This window comes from Salmo salar, chromosome 09 (assembly GCF_965601325.2).
Source record: "Salmo salar chromosome 09, fSalSal1, whole genome shotgun sequence".
NCBI lineage: Eukaryota > Metazoa > Chordata > Actinopteri > Salmoniformes > Salmonidae > Salmo > Salmo salar.
The window spans coordinates 37,237,944-37,245,999 of NC_138299.1; the positions used below are offsets into that span (position 1 = coordinate 37,237,944).

An 8,056-nucleotide genomic window follows, 5' to 3' on the forward strand; every position below is an offset into this window, starting at 1 on the left:
TTTGGAAGAGATAGCTAACATTAAGCGAGCTGCAATAAAAAAAGAAGCAGTCCTACTCACCAGATGATGATCACTTGAAGCTAACAAATTGGCAACAACATCTAACACCTGCTGCAAACTAGACTACAACAAAAGCTAGCTAGCAAAACCGTGGTAAAACTACTGCTCAGTGACCTGTTGGATTTCGAGAAGACAGAATTTTCTATACATTTTTGTAAAAACATTCCCACAAATTACAAGTCAAAATGTGATTGGTTGATTCCACTGTCACTCAAAAATATGGCCCTAATACAGTTGAATGGCAATTGCCTTCCATCTATGTCTACTTGCCCTCAGCATGCATTTTTTTCTAACTGTCTAAAGAATCCAGATGTTGTTCTGAAATATGACCACAGAAATACTGGACATTTTGAACTCTTATTATGATAGCAATTTGATAAAATTACAATCATGGTCTTGAAATGGACTCGCATTTTTCTGGTCTTGACTCGTGGTCTCGGACCCATCACCTCCCCTCCGGTCTTGGTCTTGACTGACTCAATTCGCTCTGGTCTTGAATCGGTCTCGCTTTAGGTTTAGGTGGTCTCGCTTTAGGTGGTCTCAAACACTGCAGTTACATATCGGGATATTATTTTTGACTATATCGCATCATTTTGACAATATATCAAAATTATTTTTGCGCTAGTTGGCTGTACCGAGCACAAAAACTCCAGTATTTAGCCTTCATAGCTTGTTCTCCATCTTTTTAAATGGGTTTGATTTTTTACTTTGATCATGAGTAAATTCATGCAGTGTATTATATGTTTTCTTACAGTTTTGAACCAAACTTGATAATTGTCCAATGGTGTGACTGTCTGAGGTAAAGGTGTGGAACGTTGAACTTAAGTAAATTAATGAAAAAATTAACAACACTTCCCTTTACCTATGCTTTTTGTTAATACACAGAAGTTTATTTCAAGAAACAATAATCCCCAAGTCTATTCATGACATTTCCAAATAGTTTTGATTGATTACATTTTGTCCCTAAAGCAAAGTCCACTCGGTGTGACAATTATGGGATTAGATAACGACCCAGCATTTGGACACCATTGCACTGGGGAGGGTTCTCTTGCAATGAGGAAGTACAGAAGACATGGCTGGAGCACATGGCCTGAACAGATTGTAAAATCTGAAATATCTATCAAAATATTGCACTTTTCTGCCATTGCCATAAAAGGTGTCAGTTTCTTAGTCTTTTGGTGTGATGCTTTTTGACTGTATATATGAAAACAATATTTGTTGACAATTAAAGTATAAAAAGCAACGAAAACATGTTGTAAAATCATACTGAAGGCCTACTTAACAATTAGGCCCAAATGGGACCATGCAGCCTGAGATTTCCAACAGTGTGACAGCTTTATTTCCCTTGGTGTGACATGAAGACAGTGTCACACCAGAGGAAATACAAGACAACTGTCTGATTCTCGCCTGTCTGAGTGGACTGATCCAATGTGGAGGCCGTGGGGATGACACTGTCCATCTCTCTAAGACGTGCTGCTGAAATTGTGCATGGCTATATTACATAACAATGGTGCAACACTAATAAAAAAAAAAATATTATAACAAATGCGCTTTCTCCCGCGTTGGATAGTGGTCGCTGTCCGAGTTCTGAAACACATCAGTGCGCTGTTGAATTGACGCCTTTTCCTAGACCATGTTGCCATGCGCAAAATAGCAAAGTTAACCAGCATATTGTTGAAAACAATGCGGCGGAGGCAGCAGCAGAATGAGGAGACCTTGTCTTATTGTCTAAGAAAAGTGAGGAGAAAAAAACCCAACTTAATTAAAGTCTGTAATCAATAGCCTAACTGTTAAATGTACCTGGCTTTATAAATCAACCATATATATACACATTAGCTTACTTACATGGCACATATTGCACTTTTACTTTCTTCTCCAACACTTCGTTTGTGCATTATTTAAACCAAATTGAACATGTTTCATTATTTAATTGAGGCTAAATTGATTTTATTGAAGTATTGTATAAAGTTGAAATAAGTGTTCATTCAGTATTGTTGCAATTGTTATTATTACAACTCAATAAATGCATTTTTAAAAAAAAATCTTTAAAATCGGACGATTAAATCGGTACCGGCTTTTTTTGGTCCTCCAATAAACGGTATCGGTATTGAAAAATCATAATTGGTCGACCTCTAATAAATAAATAAATAAATAAATAAATATATAGTGGAAGTCGGAAGTTTACAAACTTAAGTTGGAGTCATTAAAGCTCGTTTTTCAACCACTCCACAAATTTCTTGTTAACAATCTATAGTTTTGGCAAGACGGTTAGGACATCTACTTTGTGCATGACACAAGGAACTTTTCCAACAATTGTTTACAGACAGATTATTTCACTTATAATTCACTGTATCACAATTCCAGTGGGTCAGAAGTTTACATACACTAAATTGACTGTGCCTTTAAACTGCTTGGAAATTTCCAGAAAATTATGTAATGGCTTTAGAAGCTTCTGATAGGCTAATTGACATCACTTGAGTCAGTTGGAGGTGTACCTGTGGATGTATTTCAAGGCCTACCTTCAAACTCAGTGCCTCTTTGCTTGACATCAGGTGAAAATCAAAAGAAATCAGCCAAGACCTCAGAAAATAAATTGTAGACCTCCACAAGTCTGGTTCCTCCTTGGGAGAAATTTTCAAACGCCTGAAGGTACCATGTTCATCTGTACAAACAATAGTATGCAAGTATAAACACCATGGGACCACGCAGCCATCATACCGCTCAGGAAGAAGACGTGTTCTGTCTCCTAGAAATGAACATACATTGGTGCGAAAAGTGCAAATCAATCCCAGAACAACAGAAAAGGACCTTCTGAAGATGGAGGAAACAGGTACAAATCTATCTATATCCAGGGTACAACAAGTCCTATATTGACATAACCTGAAAGGCCGCTCAGCAAGGAGGAAGCCACTGCTCCAAAACCGCCATAAGAAAAGCCAGACTACAGTTTGCAACTGCACATGGGGACAAAAGTTTGTGCTTTTTGGAGAAATGTCCTCTGGTCTGATGAAACAAAAATAGAACTGTTTGGCCATAATGACCATCATTATGTTGGGAGGAAAAAGGGGGAGGCTTGCAAGCCAAAGAACACCATCCCAACCGTGAAGCACGGGGGTGGCAGCATCATGTTGTGGTCCCGTGTGGCTCAGTTGGAAGAGCATGGTTTTTGCAATGCCAGGGTTGCGGGTTCGATTCCCACGGGGGACCAGTACGGAGGAAAAATGTATGAAATGTATGCATTCACTACTGTAAGTCGCTCTGGATAAGAGTGTCTGCTAAATGACTAAAAATGTAAATGTAAAATGGCGTGCTTTGCTGCAGAAGGGACTGGTGCACTTCACAAAATAGATGGCTGCATGAGAAGGAAAACTTTGTTGATATGTTGAAGCAACATCTCAAGACATCAGTCAGGAAGTTAAAGCTTGGTCGCAAATGGGTCTTCCAAATGGACAATGACCCCAAGCATACTTCCAAAGTTGTGGCAAAATGGCTTAAGGACAACAAAGTCAAGGTGTTGGAGTGGCCATCACAAAGCCCAATCCCATAGAAAAATGTAATGGCCGAACTGAAAAAGTGTGTGCGAGCAAGGAGGCCTACAAACCTGACTCAGTTACACCAGCTCTGTCAGGAGGAATGGGCCACAATTCACCCAGCTTATTGTAGGAAGGCTACCCAACACGTTTGACCCAAGTTAAACAATTTAAAGGCAATGCTACCAAATACTGATTGACTGTATGTCTGACCCACTGGGAATGTGATGAAAGAAATAAAAGCTGAAAAAAATAATTCTCTCTACTATTATTCTGACATTTCACATTCTTAAAATAAAGTGGTGATCCTAACTGACCTAAGACAGGGAATTTTTACTAGGATTAAATGTCAGGAATTGTGAAAAACTGAGTTTAAACGTATTTGGCTAAGGTGTATGTAACCTTCCGACTTCAACTGTATATATAAACACACAGACATAAGACAGATCCCGCTTCTGTGGCCTGTTTGAGTGTGTGTGTTTAATAGCCTACTGATTCCGTGTCATTTAAACTGTTCAAAATGGTCCAAAAAATATTTCTAATAACCCTCCTTTTTATTGATCTACTTATTACAAAAATTATTTTGTTCATTATAATAATACATGTCATTAATCGGCTTAGTACAGCAGCCTAGTATAACCACCATTGAGCTGTAGGCCTAAGAGCGCATCCTGTTTAGTCTTAATACCGTAACTTAGGCCTATAATTCAATACCTATATAGGCTACTGTATCAATCATTCGTTTATGTAATCACACAGCCTAATAGTCATTCATGATTTGAAATGCAATCAAGCATTTTATGTTTTAAAATAAAATAAAGCAAGCCTTGAAAAATTAGCTTACACAATGAATAAACCGTTCATTACGTAATTCCATTCACGAATTAATGCGACTGTTTTTAGTCTTTGTTGTAATAAAGGATTAACAAAAAAACATTACAAGAGACTCTCTGGTACGCTTATAACTGATTTAGTGTTGTTTACATTGTCCCAAATGGTCAGAAAAATTATATTGTAATCTAACAGCACCTGTTTCGATTGGTCAAAAGAATAGAAGACTCTCAATTTCGGGGCCAGCCCTAAATTGGAATGAGTACACTTCAAATGATTTAATGAGGATCCATTATTGAGGTTTAGTACTGATGTTTAGAAGCATTTTTACAGTGGTCAGAAACTTCTGAAAGTGTCATTAATTATTGTTAAGCATGAGGCAGGTAACATAATACAGTATGATAATTGCTTTTTATCTAGGTTTAGTTTAATGCCTGTGAATCTTAGACAAAATGTAATTGTGAGACACTTGGTTATCATCATTATTCTCCAAGGAAATGTGTTTTTCATTTTAAATTCAAGAATATGATTAATGATATAAAAAATATAACTAAATTATGTGTAAAAAAATATATATTGTCTATTTGGGAATCATTAAAACTTGATATTGACAATTGTAGTGTCACAACAGAGTCCAAATTCAAGGCTCTAATGCATGAAATGGTTCATTAAAATGGATATAAATTCTAAATTGAAGGTGGCCATGTAATATTTTGAAATGTTTAGCCAGTTTGTGAATAAATGTAGTTTTATTTTATTTTTTTCTACTTTAATTTAGAGGAAATTATTTTTTCAATTATGTTTTGGCCATATGGTAACTATCAACATATGGTATTGGTACCTAAGTACCCTGGGAAAGCTCATCCCTACCCTATGGGCCCTGGTCAAAAGTTGTGCACTACATAGTAGGGAATAAAGTGCCATTTGGGATGACAAAATAAAAATACATCAAAACAATGTATTAATGCTTACTCTGCCACAACTCACATTTGGGGTTAGAGACAGAGAGAACAGTTTTGTGTGAAGAAACATTTGCTACGCATATGTGGGGAAATGGTGACGTGACAACCCCCACCACCTCAAAACCCATGCACATGCTTTCACATACCATACACATTCGGGAACATGGGCTAATATTGAAACTGAGCAGGGGTGGGTATAGGCCTGTGGTATATAAAATAGATTTAAAAAAACAAGTCAAATTGACATGAGCAACTGAACTCTTTGATCAGACAGTGAAACCAAATATACTGGTAACTAGGTCCTATCTGTGGTGAAACGACTTGATTCGGTGTTACTCAATGCCACAACCTCAGCTAGTCATATTGTGGCAATATGACTGGGGACATTTTTATCAATGAATGAGCCATCATAACCAGTCCACTGATTTTCCAAAAGTTAACTGATCAACATAAGTGTACATAGCACATAATGAATTGTGCATAAATGTAGCTAACTAACTATCTCAACAGTCTCATCACCAGCAACTGACGACTTTCGTTTAGAATCATTAACCAACACATTCCAAACTATGACATGAAATTAGGGAAATCATTTGGAAAAACACTAGCGAACTAGCTATTCTAAATTAGGCCTCAGGGCGACATTGGCCTTTCATTGAAAGGAAATAGCTAACTGGCGAGTGAATGATAACAAAACTGGCTGATGCAGTAGCATTTAGCAAGCTAGCTAAGCACAGGTGGCTACTGGCTAACTAGCTAGCTACAACAAGCTGGTGGCAAACAACCACGTCCACGAGAACACGTGTATACCTTGGGGAAATGTCTAAATACATGACAAATCATACAATATGTTTATTATTTGATCGTTTGATAACTAGTAAACGGGTTTATAGCTGATGCAATGGCGTTCTAGTCAAACATAACGTCAAAATCCCACGCGTGCAGCTAGCTAACTTAGCTACCGAACTTGACACAGGCTAGCGAAGTAGTAAGTACCTGGCGGATTGACTAACTAGAATCAATATAGATACAGTACAGAGAAATATATATACAATTATTTTGTCTGAGACGTCTAATGGAGATGGCAAAACTACAATAATCATGTGGAAACAAAGTTAGCCATGCTAACTAGCTAGTTTGCTAGTTAACATAGTTATATTATGGATGTGACAAGGCATGCACATTGCCACCAGTAAGGAATAGCATGCATTCGGGGTGTTTCGGTTAAACTTCCTCACCTATAAAATATTCTTTATTGGGCCGTCTTGATAGGAATTTGTCCTGTTATTTCGTCTGATACCCCTTTCCACCATTCCCTCCTGCTGCTGCTGTCAGGAACTAATCCACCACGGTCAAGACTTCCTTCCACCTGGGCCTTCGAAATGCAACACTTTTGCGTAAAGTAGCCTAGATGACGTGCGTGTGGTGGTCGAGAATACAAATCCCTTCAAAACCAAAGAGTAACTACGCAAATAAAACGACCCCCCCACTCCCAACATTGGCCCCTCATGTTAAAGAAAATGTCAAATTCAGATTTGTGCATAACAAAGAAACAGGGAAAATAGCTATAATATTGACTCAAACTGTAAGAGCTGTCCAACTTTATTTGTGTTATTTTGTTTCCACAACTTTGAAGCCTGCTTGAAAAAAATGTTTTTAAGCAAAAGGGCAACAGCAGTGTTCCACCTAGGGGCATTCGGAGATTCAGTGTTTAATAGTCATATGTACAGGGTTGCAGGTGTGATTGCAGGATACAGTGAAAATCATGCAGGACTAAGTGAAATAAAATCATGAAAATGGTAATAAAAAACAATAGAAATAGAAATATATACATTATAACTGTATCAGTGGTTTGACAAGACGAGATGTGTGTGACCATCAAGGCCTGAAGAGGAACTGACTTGTTATTTTTTAAACAATTTAAATATTATATCCATCAACTGAGTATCACATAAATCCTACTTTTTTTTTTTGTACACATATATTGTATGAGTATGCCAGTCCCTGAAATAGGTAGTGTAACAGGGTAAAGGTGCCTATTAATTTAATTATATTATGGTAGCCATGCGGTTGTACAATGTGAGCTGATTGGTCCATTTGAATTAATAGTTTTTCTTCTCTGATTGGTTTCAGGTGTCACGATGTGCCACACATCTACCTGTTTCCACCGCCATGGTGGTTAATTTTTCAGCCAGGAGATGGAGAGATAGGACAGAGCTCCTGCTCTCCATAGTCCCACACCAATATCAGTGTGCATTCACAGTTATCTATCAAGTCTCTGTGTTGTGTTAAGGTGTTGATTGTAGGCAGGAGTGCAACTTTGGTATTAGAAGCAGGGGGGACTTTTCCCTTTTTTCCCCCCGGACAAACACTCCAAACAGCCTACCCGACCGCTCGGAGGCGTCCACATGATCCTAAAGCACACCGTTGCCTTGTTTTGTATCACATTCCAAGTATAAAACTGGGGGGGATAAACATCTAATTTCAGAATGTGGGGTGTCCCCCATCACCCACCCACAGTGAAAGTTGCACCACTGATTGTAGGTATCCTGAGTACAACCACAGCCTTCTGTGTGGTCCACCTCTCAAAAGAAGGTCCAATGCACATTTAATACATTTTCATTGAGTGGTGTGATTGATAAATCTGGTCTTCTTGTTCCATTACTCCACATA

At 38.0% G+C, this 8,056-nt stretch overlaps 1 protein-coding gene across 1 annotated transcript in view; it reads right to left on the minus strand.

Annotated features, from left to right (window-relative positions):
• LOC106611270 (endoribonuclease Dicer) overlaps positions 1-6,813 on the minus strand; it is a 77,235-nt gene extending 70,422 nt beyond the window's left edge. The window contains exon 1 of the mRNA XM_082955752.1: positions 6,622-6,813. The gene's annotated coding sequence lies outside the window, so the exon portion shown is untranslated. The remainder of the gene's footprint in view (positions 1-6,621) is intronic.
• Positions 6,814-8,056: the final 1,243 nt, after the last annotated feature.